Source organism: Podarcis erhardii (assembly GCF_964252035.2).
Source record: "Podarcis erhardii genome assembly, chromosome: 2".
Taxonomy (NCBI): Eukaryota; Metazoa; Chordata; class Lepidosauria; order Squamata; family Lacertidae; genus Podarcis; species Podarcis erhardii.
Window position 1 is genome coordinate 19081661 of NC_138498.1, and position 16005 is coordinate 19097665.

The following is a 16005-nucleotide window of genomic DNA, read 5'->3' on the forward strand; positions in this document are numbered from 1 at the left end:
ACACCCAGTGATAATCATGGCCAAGTGTCAGGGAACGGGCTGAGGAGGGCTGCACTGAGCAGGAATGGTGGGAGCCACCCCCTCCCCCTGATCCTGATCCTGAATCTTCCCAGGAGCAGGAGGACAGTATAGATTTGGAACAGTGGTTTGCAGAGGGACACAGTTCAGAAGGCAGAAGCTGGGAAATACTGGATGGGGAACAGCTAGGAAAAGAAACACTGGGAGGGAGAGGGTTAACAGATTCATGGTCTCTGGACAGCATTCATCCGCTCTTCCCAAGGTCAAGAAGAGCTGAGAAAGTGGCAGAACAGAAAGCACACAAAGCACAGAGGGGACAAGCTCAGATTACAAGACGTAGAAATGACGTGGAATAATAAGGACGTAAGGGGTGAAACCCTTAATTGGGAGCACCGCCATTTCTAGGAGATGGGTTCTTTGTTCTCCTACTGTGATTATTAAAGTTTCTAACTGGTAGGAAGACTCCCTTTTCTTTGTTCTGCTTATCTACTGCCACAGGGAAGGAAGTGTCAGGAGCTCGTCCTTTTCTCAAGTAGGACCCTGGCAGAGACACATGCCCAACTGACATATTCCCTCCCTCCTGGTCAATCGTTCAGGAGCTTGTTCGTGATGCCTGAACATCACAGCGACCGATGCCAACAGACATCAGCACACTTAGGGATCCGCAGAGTCTTCACAGCTTGCGTAACAGAACTCAGCAACTCAGCATTTTGGCTAATCTACATATAAAGACACATGGAGCACTGCAACATGGCTCCCTCTCTCTCTAGCATCAGACAGCAAAGAAAGAGAACAAAGGACAATAGTCCCACTTTACGGAACACAGTAACACAAACATCCTGTCTCTGTCATTTCCCACTTTGTGGAGTCAAACATACACCGTCATGTGATAGACAAAAATCCCATGACTGCAATCATGGAACAGGAATTCTAACAGGAAGCCAATTCCCTGAAGCCTGACACCAAGTGAGGATTTGAACCCTGGTCTTCCAGGTCCAGCACTCTAATCATTACACCGCAATTGCTCTCTGGAGAGGTTGCATGTGGGAGAAGGAGAGAGGGGGGTCCTGCTTTTTGCAAACAGAACTTGTTGTGCTGATGGGACTCATCAGTAGAATGCCACCTGGGTACTGGTATATCTTTTGAATGTTCAAAATCTTGCCGACTCATAGAATTTTGCATTTGGAAGGGACCCCAAGGATCATCTAGTCCAACCCCTTACAATGCAATGATTTTTTTTTTAGTTTAGACATTCAAATGTTGAATGCAACATTCAAATTTTAATTCTACCTCAAGGCTAAGTGTGATGCAGTGCAAGCCTGGTACATGTGTCTACTCAGAAGTAAGCCCCATTAGGTTCAATAGGACTTACTCCCCAGGTAATCCACATACACAAGATTGCAGCCTTAAATACATTGGCACCTCTTGATTGTTATGATTTCAGTAGGCGTCAAATTCGTAATCGGATAAACTGTCAGCTGTCAAGTACTGTCAAGTTTCAAATCCCATTGCGAATCAGTAAACAGTGCCGTGCACTAAACGCTGCTGCTTGCCAATGTCAAGTGTTGTTAAATGCTACCAGATATTGATTTCAAACATCAGATGTCAAATGCAGATATCAAATATTGGGTGAACATTTGGCAAATGGAGAACGCCATGTAAATGTTGCAGACTGCCAAGGATCTCACTTGAATGAATGTTCCTCCACACCAAAACAACAACAAATCACCAAGATTGCTGCAGGTCAGAAACTGTCAGGTTGGGAAGAAAATGAGGTCAGGATTCTTTCTCCTAAGAGCTAGCTTTTTATGCAGAGAGAATTATGGAGATGGAGAAGCATTCAGTTGTTCAATCCCCCACCTGCAGTATGAAGTGGTACAGGCCAGAGATGGGTTTGTTGTTGTTTAGTCGTTTAGTCATGTCCGACTCTTTGTGACCCCATGGATCAGAGCACGCCAGGCACTTCTGTCTTCTACTGCCTCCCGCAGTGTGGTCAAACTGATGTTAGTAGCTTCGAGAGCACTGTCCAACCATCTCGTCCTCTGTCGTCCCCTTCTCCTTGTGCCCTCCATCTTTCCCAACATCAGGGTCTTTTCCAGGGAGTCTTCTCTTCTCATGAGGTGGCCAAAGTATTGGAGCCTCAGCTTCAGGATCTGTCCTTCCAGTGAGCACTCAGGGCTGATTTCCTTCAGAATGGATAGGTTTGATCTTCTTGCAGTCCATGGGACTCTCAAGAGTCTCCTCCAGCACCATAATTCAAAAGCATCAATTCTTCGGCGATCAGCCTTCTTTATGGTCCAGCTCTCACTTCCATACATCACTACTGGGAAAACCATAGCTTTTACTATACGGACCTTTGTTGGCAAGGTGGGTTTAGCATCTCCAAAAGAGCTAGGCCAGGTAAGAACAGCCATGTTGGATCAGACGAAGGCCTATCTAGGCCCTAATTCCTCTTCCCCACAGTGTCTAAGTGCTGGGAAACCCATAAGCAAGACTATAGCATTTCTCCCATGGCTCATCACTATCAGTGCATGATATTTAGAGGTCTTCTACCTAAAAAAAATTGAGGTTTAATTTCGCTATCATAAGAAGAGCCTGCTGAATCCAGCTCCAGGCCCATCTTTTTTTAAAAAATAAATAAATTATACTTTTCAGATATATACATGTCAACAGTTTTACAATCATTTTGATATTTCAAAACTTGACTTCCTTCCCCCTCTTTCTGAGGTTCCTTAAATTTATTTTTAATATCTTCTGCATATCCAAATTCACTTAATTTACTCACTTATTTATCTTCTTTAAATATATACACTTATGTAACTGCAGGTTATTACAATAATCCTGCCAGTATTTTTGTCTGGAGGGTGGCAACACGAGAACGAGGCCTTCTCTGCAGTGGCTCCTCATCTGTGCAATGCTCTCCCCAGGGAGGTTTGCCTGGAACCTTCATTATACACCTTTAGGCACCAGGCAAAAACGTTCCTTTTTAACCAGGCCTTTGGTTGACCTGATTGACATCCAATGCCCTTTTAAAATGTGGCTCTTGGGGGGGGGTGCTATTGGATTATTGTTTTTACTTTGATTTTATATACAGTGGTACTTCAGGTTAAGAACTTAATTCGTTCTGGAGGTCCATTCTTAACCTGAAACTGTTCTTAACCTGAGGTACCACTTTAGCTAATGGGGCCTCCCGCTGCCGCCGCACCGCTGGAGCACAATTTCTGTTCTCATCCTGAAGCAAAGTTCTTAACCCAAGGTACTATTTCTGGGTTAGCAGAGTCTGTAACCTGAAGCATATGTAACCTGAAGCATCTGTAACCCAAGGTACCACTGTATTGTGATCTTTTACGTGAACTGCCCTGAGACCTCCAAGTATAGGGCAATATAGTGGTACCTCAGGTTAAGCACTTAATTCGTTCTGGAGGTCTGTTCTTAACCTGAAACTGTTCTTAACCTGAAGCACCACTTTAGCTAATGGAGCCTCCTGCTGCTGCCGCGCCGCTGGAGCCCGATTTCTGTTCTTATCCTGAAGCAAAGTTCTTAACCTGAAGCACTATTTCTGGGTTAGTGGAGTCTGTAACCTGAAGCGTATGTAACCTGAAGCATCTGTAACCCAAGGTACCACTATATTGTGATCTTTAATGTGAACCACCCTGAGACCTCCAGGTATAGGGCGGTATATAAATTCAATTAATAATAATAATAATAATAATAATAATAATAATAATAATACAGGCAATCAACACTAAATTGCCCTGTTCTCTCTGCCTTGTGCTGTTCTTTTCCCACTGTGCTCTTCAACAAATAGTCTGGTGGCTACCACGCACAGGGACCTGACTTCTGGTTGCCAAACAGTTTGGAGGTTTGTAAAAAAATATAAATAAATAAGCCACAGCTTCTTTTCCATCCCATTGCCAACACTGGGTTGCAATTGGCCCTGCCTGGAGTTTCGCCTTGGGAGGCAAGACAGAACCTTTCCACTCCATGATTGCAGGCCTCCTTGACATGTCATCTTTGTGCATCATATATTATAAATAAAAGGACCCTGTGAAGATGAACGTGGTTTGTCTCCCGCTGCCCCACAGTAGGCCAGCAGATGGGAAGAGAGACATCATCTCGCCCAACCGCTGGATCCGGGGAATGATTCACAATTCACTCAGCGTTCCCACCCCCCACCCCCCACATACACACCCTCAAGGCTTCAAAGCACCCCGTGGATTTAATCATGGGGGGAAATTTAACTACAAATTGTTTGTTACAGCTGATAAGCAGTTGAGTGAGAGTCAAACTGTGACTATGTAACATCCAAGAGTGCTTGCTGGCATAAAAAAAACATTTTTCATTCAAGCTTTAAACCCAGGCTGCCAGTATAGCTTGCTAGCTTGAAACAGCCTCCCAAAGAAGGGGGGATGTGCAGAAAAGGAATTGCACTCTTAATTGAGGGATTGTGGTGGAGATGGAGGCGTGGGAGACATGGCAAAAAAGCGTGGCACTTCCTGGCAGTACAGAGGCTTTGCTCTCCACCCATCACTCTGTAGCTCTTGTCTCTGTTTCCCCCCTTCCTTCCTTTTCCCTGAACCTCCATTTTGGAAAGTCAAAGAAGTCAAAAGTCTCCTGGAGCGACTCTCGTTGGCAGCAGTTCTTCGAATCTAGGTGCTCCCCATGATCTTCTGGGCATGGGGAGTCTTGTTGGAGGGCTGTGCTGTTGTGTGACTCCCCACCCCAACCACCCTCTTCTCCATCTCAACAGATGAAGGGCGATGGCCCTGTGCAATCCTGAGATGGCCTTGGCCTCCCACCTGAAGCGCAGCAGTCCGGTTCCGGTCCAGGGCGGCCCGTACTCCACTCTCCACTTCTTCCCTCACACCAACAGGTCTTTCCCTATGCTGACCAAGGAGGAGCTGGCAGAGACTCTGGATGGCCCCTACGACCTGAGCGACCTCCTCAGGCTGGACCTGTTTGAGAGCATCCCCTGGCCCTATCCCGACTTGCAGCTGATCTGATGAGAACCTGTCAAAGGATGCCTTCCTCTTAAAGCACGTGGTACTTCCTGTTTTGTGCTGCCACCCCCCAGCGAGGCTTTGTAAGGCCTTTTCCTTAAGACAACCCCTCGCAAAGTCTCCCTGCTGGGAGGGAAGCAAAAGAAGCTTCTCTTGAAGGAGAGGTAAAGTTAAAGGGACCCCTGACCGTTAGGTCCAGTCAAGGCCGACTCTGGCGTTGCGGCGCTCATCTCGATTTATTGGCCGAGGGAGCCGGCGTACAGCTTCCGGGTCATGTGGCCAGCACGACTAAGCCGCTTCTGGCGAACCAGACCAGTGCACGAAAACGCTGTTTACCTTCCCGCCGGAGTGGTACCTATTTATCTACTTGCACTTTGATGTGCTTTTGAACTGCTAGGTGGGAGGAGCTGGGACCGAGCAACGGGAGCTCACCCCGTCACGGGGATTCGAACCACCGACCTTCTGATCGGCAAGTCCTAGGCTCTGTGGTTTAACCCACAGCGCCACCCACGTCCCTTGCCAAATCTACCCCTACCCCAGGCAAGCGGGGGGGGGGTGAGGCTTTGCAAGAGCTTCTCCTGGGCAGAAAGCCCAGGCAGAACCTCACACCCCACCCCATCACTGGGGTGGCAGCAGAACACACACACACACACACACACACACACACACACACACACACAAAGTTATGGTTCAAAATGAAATGAAATCTTCTATGAAATGTTTGTGAGATGGCCAAATCTGTGCCCTCTATTTGCGAATAGGATGGAGGGCACAATCTACATACAGTGTACCAAACTTAAAAATGGAAAGTGTAATACTGGTGGACAACAAAAGAGGTTTAAAGACACTATCAAGGAAAATCTTGAAAAAATGTAGTATAAAAATCGGTACAGATGGGGCTCATCCCAATATAAAAAACGACCACTGGAAAACACTGGCCTGAGAGCGCTCCAGTTGGAGAACTGCCTTTACCAAAGGTGTCATGGGCTTTGAAGACGCTTGAACTCAGGACGGAAGGGAGAAACGTGCTAGGAGGAAGGCACATTTACATGACTGAGAATCGCAGAGCCAGAGCCAGAGAAGTTTAAAGCGTTAAAATTGAGATGTGGAAAATATGGAAACAACGAGAAGAGGCAGGATTGAGATTTGGAGATATGCTTCAAGGTCCAGACTATGGGAAGCCCCCAAAAATTAATAATTATAATTGGGCTTTTTTATTTTTTATTGGATTATGATTTTATATGTTAATTGGATGTTTTTTACTGGAAAATTAATAAAAACTATTTAACAGAAAAAGAGGAAGGCACATTTGGCAAACCCTCACCATGATCAACTCCTGTCCAGAAACTTCGGTCCCCACTGTGGAAGGACGTGTCACTTACGGACGAGTCACTTACAGACTCACTGTTAAAACCGTGTTCATGGAAGACAATCTTACTCGGCTTCGAGTGATCGCCAAAGAAGATGATGACTGGCCCCAGAAAACCCTGTTGGTCCCCATGTCCCTCAGTAAGACCACCTGAAGGAAATGACTGAATTCACCTTGCCATAGTGATTTGTGGCCTTATGCTCCATGAATTTTTCTGATCCTCTTTTATAAAGACGTGGCCATCACTCCATCTTGCGGGAGCACGGCTCATAATTTCCATGTGCTAAGCAGTATTTTCTTTTTCTTCTTCCAACATTCAGCTTCACTGAATGGCCCTGAGTGTTATGAGAGAGGAAGCCAGTGTGGTGTAGTGGTTAAGAGCGGTGGTCTCGTAATCTGGTGAACTGGGTTCGCTTCCCCGCTCCTCCACATGCAGCTGCTGGGTGACCTTGGACCAGTCACACTTCTCTGAAGTCTCTCAGTCCCACTCACCTCACACAGTGTTTGTTGTGGGGGAGGAAGGGAAAGGAGAATGTTAGCCTCCTTGAGACTCCTTTGGGTAGTGATAAAGCGGGATATCAATTCCAAACTCCTCCTCCTCTTCTTCTTTTTCTTCTTCTTCTTCTTCCTTTCCCCCTATTCACTATCATTCTGCTCCTACTTTCTCTCCAAATGTTTCTGAGCAGCAGAAGCATGTGTGCCAAGAAGATAGTGCCAAATAGTTCAGGGAAGGGAGACTCACTGCTTTAATGCTGCATTCATATCTGCATATATATATATATATATATATATATATATATATATGCAGGTTTTGGTGTCCTCGGGTGTCTTCCCGTGTAAAAGTTGGGGTGTCTAGGCTTTACACGGGAAGACACCCAAGGACACCAAAACCTGCATTCCTGTACCCGTGAAAATCTACGAAAGCAAATATATATATATATATATATCCAGCTTCCAGCAGGGGACACAGAAAGTTCAGTGTGCAGCAACTCTCTGCAGTATTCCAAAGGGAGCATGTAATCACTGAGGTCTGAAATAACTTGGTCTCAGCATCATAAAATTCCTGCCATGGTGGCAGGTTGCGGGTTGCCCTTCACAACAAAGGGTTAATGTGCTGTTAACTCTCACTTCAGGTCAATGGAGCCGATTGAAATCCTTATTAAGCTCAGTAAACTGTGTCCAGAAAACAGGAATGCTTTGGCTTGGCTTTTTTGTTGTTGTTGTTGTTAACTAAGGAACAAGTTGAGATCAGTCTTAATTCCCCTAAATTAAGGGTGTGACCAGAATTAGATGCCTGGTTTTGGATTGGGGCAGCTATTCCTCAGGCAGCCCCAGGGATATATTTGTTTTTTGGTTTTATATACCTCCTTATGCCCGGAGGTCTCAGGGCAGTTCTCAGAAAAGATTGCAATATATAAAATAAAAATAAAAACAATAACCTGATAACACCCCGCAAAAAAAAGAGCCACATTTTAAAAGGGTATAGGATGTCAAACAGGTCAGCCAAAGGCCTGGTTAAAAAGGAATGTTTTTGCCTGGCACCTAAAGGTGTGTAATGAAGGAGCCAGGCAAGCTTCCCTGGGGAGAGCATTCCACAGATGGGGAGCCACTGCAGAGAAGGCCCCGTTCTCATGTTGCCACCCTCCGGACTTCTCAAGGAGGAGGGACACGAAGGAGGGCCTCAAAAGATGTTCTCAGGGTCTGGGAAGCTTCATATGGAAAGAGGCAGTCCTCTTTTTTATAAAAATCTTTATTATAAATTTCAACACAATAATTTTAACAAAATACATCATCCACATTGTTTCTCCCCCCTCCATTTTTCCCCTCCCCCCCCTAAACATTTCCTCCAAGGAGGTAAAAGTAGAATACATGCACACACCTATTTCATCTTCAGAACAACCCGGTGAGATAGGTTTAGCTGTAAGAGAATGACAGAAACAACCCCACCCTGTCCACAGCCTCATAGCCATGTGGGGATTGGAACCCTGGTCTCCCAGATCCTAGTCCAATCACTCTAATAATAATAATAACTAATTTTATTAATTTTATTAATTATACCCCTCTCATCTAACCACTACATTACACTGGCTGTCCTATAATGCCTCATTAAATTTCATGACTCATGGTATATGATGGCTTAGAGCCCTCGTATTTACGGGACCCCCTCTCCTGGTATGCCCCACAGAGGACCTTAAGGTCCATGAATAATCATAGTTTAGAGGTCCTGGGCCCTAAGGAAGACAGATTATCCTCCACTAGGGCCAGGGCCTTCTCAGCGATGGCTCCGACCTGGTGGAATGCTCTGTCCCATGAGACCAGGGCCATGCAGAATTTAACTTCCTTCTGCAGGGCCTGTAAGACAGAGCTATTCCACCCGGCTTTCAACTTGAACTTAGCCTGATCTTTTATTCCCCTTCCTTCCCTCCCCCTCCCCTTTTTATGAAGATTACCCGCTCTGGGATCCCATAGCTAATTCTCCCCTGGTCTCCTTGCTGGCCTAAATAGGACTAACTTAGCCAGCTAGCCCTGGTGATCATCTAATGTTTATTGGATGGATTTCCCCCCTAAATTGCTTTTTGAATTCTGAATTTATTGTTATTTTATGCTGTTTTTCGTTGCATCAATTAAGTGTTTTAAATTTGTTGTTAGCCGCCCTGAGCCTGGTTTTCTGAACCGGGAAGGGCAGGGTATAAATAAAAAAATATTATTTATTATTATTATATATGTGAGATATAGCTATATGTGTGTGATATATATATATATATATATATATATATATATATATATATATGAGAATGAGAGAAAGGGGTCAGTGGCTGCAATTGAGCAGCTGTACTTCTTTCTCTGCCTGAAGGTTATCAGCTCTGACAGGAGGCAGGGCTGCCCAGCGAACCATAAGCCTCACTCTGAGAGTACTTAGTGGTTTGCTGAGTTGCCTGCCAAGGCGATTCATGACCGGTTTGCATGGGGAGAAATAAGACAGTGCTGCTGAGGAGGGCACATAGACCCTTCCAGCAATAAAAAACAGCATTAGGCAACGCAAACTCATCAAAATAGGCCATGAAACAGCCCATAAAAGAGATGAAACAATATGAGAGGCATCATAATGGAAATAAGTACAGTATCATTTGCACCTCTCAGGCATATCTCATTGGCTGGCTCCCAGGTTGAGACACTCTCTCTCTCTCTCTCTCTCTCTCTCTCTCTCTCTCTCTTGCAGCCACTTACACCATAATCCCTCTTATCCAAGCATCCTCAAAGGTAAATGGAGCCTGACACAACAACATAGGTTCATCCTAGGTATGTATCTCTCATGGTAAAATCGGGATCAGAAACCGAAAGCTCCGGAGCCAAACTTGCTCCCTTGAGAAGAACAGAACCAATTGCCCTTGCCATACACATACTGTGCCACTTATCACTGCAGAGACAAGAGATTAGAGGTGGGTGGATCTGTCAGTTTTGGTCCTCATCTTCCCCATCTTAAATTCAGCGCACCTCATTTTTGCAGCAACTTGCAAAACAAAATAAATTGAAATTTACTGAAAATTCATCAGCATTTGGTTGATTCGTCAGCATTTGGTTGATTATGCGGAACTAGCAAAACTGACCTGTAGAATCCGAAATCAGGAGGAAACAAAATTCCAAAAAGATTGGAGTAAATTTATGGATGACATAAATAATAACTGTGGAAATCTGAAGACTCTGGCAGGACTGAAATAAATATTACGATGTAGATAGGATTGGATACAATGAGAAACTGTGGAAAAGTAACTGACATAAGAAAACCTGTTGAAGGGAGGGAAGGAAATCAATGCTCAGCAGAGTGTGGGTAAATGATTGTTGAATTTTACTGTATTTTGTTTGTTTGTATTAAATGAAACACCAATTAAAAGCATTTTTTTAAAAAAGAAAATTTGTCAGCATTTTAGTGCAAATTTCTCCTAATAAACACCTTTTTTTTCCACATAGCTTTGACTAATGTACACAAACCATCTCCCCGAATATGGTGCACTTTTTGTTTGTTATTTTACCCCAAAAATATATTCATTTTTATGCAGACTTTCCCCGAATATATGCCTTCTTCTGTAAACATCGTTTGGAGAACTGTGATGCAAAATTCAGAGAAGCTTGAATTTCAATGGATGGCTTTGCTTCGGTTCTTGTATTGTTTTAGAAAGGATGGATTTGATAGATTTGTCATTAAATGCAAACTGAATCAAACTTCTCCCTCATCTCTACATGGGATGCTAAGAAGACCTGAAACAAATACCAATGGGATTTGTCAGCAGTTCACTTGGAATGGAGGTTGTGCAGGGGATAAGCTAGCCCACCATTCTCCATCTCCCTTTCCCTCCCTCCCAAATCTCTTACTCCTGAAATTAGTTGTAGCTCATGTTTTTAAACAGGGGCCAGGATGAAACAAGGGCCGAATCTGCACTGGTCGGTTCTAACATTAAAAAATGCATTATAAAAATGCAACACCAGAGGGTGCTGCAGAGCAGCAATCCATCAGCAATGGGAAATTGCATTGAAAGCCATATAACATTTTTAAAAATAGCTTTTAATAGCCTTTTTACAGATGACTGTAGATCCAGCCAAGGTGTGGCATCACGAGGCTGAAGGGAAATAGATGATGGACCCCAGGGGGTTCAAAACTCCAGTTCACATCCTCCTTATATATAGATTTCATGACATCAGTACAAATACGAATATGTAAACATACAGTGGCTGGGATCCAGATCCTATTGTTCCCACTGCCAGCTATGGCAGATGGAGCTCTGTGAGTGCATGGCACATTTTGCTCAGTGATTGCTCACATGGAGGCAGTCTGGCTTTCCGTGTGAGCCTGACTGCATTGCTCCAACCCTAGAAATTAGCCTCTAGCTATATCATAAGAATCTATTAATATTCACCAACCAACGCCAATTAAGGGAATTGCATTTCAAAGTTTCAGTCTTAATACAGATTGTAATCGTTAAGCCTGAATACTAAAAGCCGCTTGGCAAAATTCAACAGAGTGGAAAGGAAGTCCCTAGGAGAGATAATACCTGACCTTTCCTGGTCGTATCATTTACTTTGCCTGAGGATGTTTAACTTGATATGCTTACAGTCTTTGGATTGGCAAGCCATTTTCAGTTCCCCTTTTCTTGGAAAAGCATTGTGCCTTTACTTTTAGTGTTCCTAATGATGGTGATTATTATTATTATCCATACAGCAACCCTGTGAGGTGGGCTAGGAGGGGAGTGAATGACCAGCACAAAGGTGTCCTGTGAGCTTCATGACTGAACCTTAGGCTGGATCTACACTGACCTGTTTAACATCATTTCCCCCTATGGGATGCAGGTGGCACTGTGGTCTAAACCACTGAGCCTCTTGGGCTTGCCGATCAGAAGGTCAGCGGTTCGAATCCCCGTGACAGGGTGAGCTCCCATTGCTCTGTCCCAGCTCCTGCCAACCTAGCAATTTGAAAACACACCAGTGCAAGTAGATAAATAGGTACCTCTGCGGTGGGAAGGTAAACAGCATTTCGGTGTGCTCTGGTTTCCGTCCCGGTGCACCAGAATAAGTTTAGTCGTGCTGGCCACATGACCTGGAAAGCTGTCTGTGGACAAACACCAGCTCCCTCGGCCCGAAAGTGAGAAGAGTGCCGCAACACCATAGTTGCCATAGTATTTCCCCCATTAGATACATTGTTCTAAAACGTCACAGGGCACACTTGCTAATTAAAACTTTATTTACTTTGTTTTTTTTCATCAAATGTAACTAATACCTGGCCACACATTTTCCAAAATTCTGTTTCTTTCCCCACTGCTGGTTGCCCACCCTCTGGTGTCACATTTTAATTCTCCCTCCCTCCATTTCCTTTGTTACAACCCCTCAAATACCGGGTGTGGGGGGGTAGAGTTTGAATGCAGTAAAAAGAAAAAAGGGAAAACACTACATGAGGACATATGAGTAGTCTTTCATTGATATAGCAGCATAAAATGATTAAACATTAAGCGATAAGAAAGTCAAGGCAATACAGTGGTACCTTGGGTTAAGTACTTAATTCGTTCCAAAGGTCTGTACTTAACCTGAAACTGTTCTTAACCTGAAGCACCACTTTAGCTAATGGGGCCTCCTGCTGCTGCCGCGCTGCCGGAGCACGATTTCTGTTCTCAACATGAAGCAAAGTTCTTAACCTGAAGCACTATTTCTGGGTTAGCGGAGTCTGTAACCTGAAGCGTATGTAACCCGAGGTACCACTGTAATACATTATGCAGGTAAAAAGTGTGACATCATGTGTCCATCTAGGTTATCAAAACCATTCCTTAACCCTTCCTTAACATTAAAAACCATGAGCGTAGATCTGCCTTTGGTCTATTCAGATTAAGGTATAAACTCTCTGGCCCATACTAAAGTACACAAGCTGTTATTCAACAGTGCCTTGATATTAACCACTTCAGAGCAGTTCTTATCACACATGAAACCGCACTCGCTTGCTTTAAATGTCCAGAGCCATTTTCCATATTTGTAGAGCAGATCTCTAAAAGACACAGAATAAACTCCTAGAATAAACTCACCCCTTCTTCCCTGGTGGGGAAGGGAATGACATTTTGTGGGTCGCCTCAAGTGCCAAAATGTCTGGAACCGGCCCTGCCACAAATCCTGATTGTGCCCTGAGGGCTCTGCTAACCTAGCTTATTAGGAACCAAGAACATTTGTTCTCTTGGGTGCAGGTATTAAAGAACTGCTTAAAACGCGATGGTATCAAGCAAGTGACCTCGACTCAATGGGGATGTGCTATCACAGGAAGCTAGTTGTGGATTTAACTTGATTGCGCCAAATTAAGGAAAGGCATGAACTCCCAGCAAAGGAATTATAAGTAATCAGCCATGAGGAGGAAGGCTCTGCTTGCTTTGTGTACCATCCGCATTCTCCCTCTCTCTCCCTCTCTTGCTCTCTCTCTGAAAACATAAAATTGATAGCAAGTCCACAATACCTTATTGTCCCTGGGTGATTAGAGCCTTCCAGATTGTTAAGGAGTCAGGGGTATTGTTGTCAGCCAGATGATGAAATGCTAACAATTTGTCGGCACGTTTGCGGGGAGGGATGGAAAACGTTATTTCAAATGTCGGGAGCAGCGTTGCTTTTCACTAGTGAGGAGGAACACTGGGCAGATTTGATGTAACCCCTCCATGGATAAACATACTGTATGGGAACACAATTCCCACCAATATTATCCCATCATAGATCCTCATGCCTTTGCCCCACAAGGCTCTCTGAGCTCTTAGAAAACCTGTTCAGTAGCAGCATCTGTTCCTCCTGACTACCTTCCCTTCCAGTCCTGGTCAAATGGGACTTCCAGCAGAGGAGCAGTCTTCCTTCTGAATCTCAGATCATGAGAAGAGCCAGGGGCTGGTAGTCACCGGCTTCATGACTTTCCACAACAGGGCTGAGGAACCACAGTCCAGAGTGCCAAATAGAGACCAAATAATAATAATTTATAATAATAATACTTTATTATTTATACCCCGCCCATCTGGCTGGGTTTCCCCAGCCACTCTGGGAGGCTTCCAGCAGAATATTAAAATACAATGATTCCTCAAATATTAAAAGCTTCCCTAAACAGGGCTTCCTTCAGATGTCTTCTAAAAGTCAGGTAGTTGTTTATTTCTTTGACATCTGATGGGAAGGCGTTCCACAGAGTGGGCACCACTACTGAGATGGCCCTCTGTCTGGTTCCCTGTAACTTCGCTTCTAGCAGTGAGGGAACCGCCAGAAGGCCCTTGGAGCTGGACCTCAGTGTCCGGGCAGAAGAATGGGGGTGGAGACGGCCCTTCAGGTATACTGGGCCGATGCTGTTCAGGGCTTTAAAAGTCAGCACCAGCACTTTGAATTGTGCTCGGAAACGTACTGGGAGCCAATGTAGGTCTTTCAGGACCTGTGTTGCATGGTCTCGGCGGCCACTTCCAGTCACCGGTCTGGCTGCCACATTCTGGATTAGTTGTAGTTTCTGGGTCACCTTCAAAGGTAGCCCCATGCAGAGCGTATTGCGGTAGTCCAAGCGGGAGATAACTAGAGCATGCACTACTCTGGCGAGACAGTCCATGGGCAGGTAGGGTCTCAGCCTGCATTCCAGATGGAGCTGGTAGACAGCTGCCCTGGATGCAAAATTAACCTGCACCTCCATGGACAGCTGTGAGTCCAAAATGACTCCCAGGCTGCTCACCTGGTCCTCCAGAGGCACAGTTACCCCATTCAGGACCAGGGAGTCCTCCACACCCACCCAAACCCTGCCCTTTCTTGTCAGGATTCAACCTCAATCTGTTAGCCGCCATCTATCCTCCAACCACCTCCAGACACTCACACAGGAACTTCGCCGCCTTCACTGCAGAAGAATGGGTTTATTTGGTGTACACCACAAACCAAAAGGGAGAATCAAGTCACCTTTACTCAGAATTGCCTCTACAGTGACTGGCCGTGGCTCTCCAGGGTTTTAGACAGGAGTCTTTTCCAGGCTTTCTGGGAGATGTGAGAGCTACAACCTGGGACCTTTTGCATGCAAAGCGCCTTCCCTACCACGGAGATGTTCTGTAGATCCTGTGTCAATATAGCACGCACATTAAAGGTGAATGAATCAGCAGCAGTGAGGCAGGAAAGAATCAATCTAGTTTGGTTTCTCTTAGTTTCTCATTTTCCAATCTCAGTTTGCCCTATTTCTGTATCAGTTTTCAGGATTATTTTTCAACACACAAAAACACACACACCAAAAGAAAAAGAAACCAAGCTGCCCTTTCATGCACATTTCTTCTCATGTGCCCATTTTGCAAACTCATTCCCCTAGTATAATGCATTTTTCATCTTGATTTCGCTAATATACACATTTAGGGGGGAACCCACTCACCCCAATATAGTCATTTTTGGTTGGCGAATGACATTGTGAGATATGGGGAAGTGTTACTTCAGAAAGATGGCTGCATTTTGCTTTGCATAGTGGTTTGCGGACTGCAAATTATGTGTGTTTGCCTTAAAATGCAAGCCTAATACTAATTCTCTCCCCCCCCCCAACTTTAGCCACTCGCTTTGGGGTGATGGTCAGGGAAAGGCAGGAAACAGCAAGGAGTGTTCTTTAGCCAAAGGAAGGAGGTTGACCACAGTCACATCAAGTTCTTCGTCCAAGGCTCTGCATGATTTCCCATCATGATGGTAGCAGGAATAAGCATGAAAAGAGCATTCTACCGAATGAGGCATCTCACAGTGCAAATTGTTCGGCTCCGTCTAGCCAGAGCATCGAAGGGAGAGGTTTTTATGCACCATCCTTTGGGAAATATTGGAAGCACTCAGGCACCAGTTTACTTGAACCTTGGTATGTCAGGACGGTGACGCTTCCATAAATCTTCATTAAGGCAACATGCCTTAATCTATTATCTCCGACCATTTGGAAACTCCCAGAGGCCGGAGTTAAAGTGCTAAACGGCGGCGGCAACAGCTAACGAGGGACAGATAAAGTTGCAGAGAGTGCCTTGAGAGTTTGAGCAATACTCCGCTTGAGCCATCCATGCATGTCTGACAGCTGAACAATGGCTGCCATATAGCCAAGGTCTTTTGCTGTTGCACTTAGTGCTGTGCAACAGA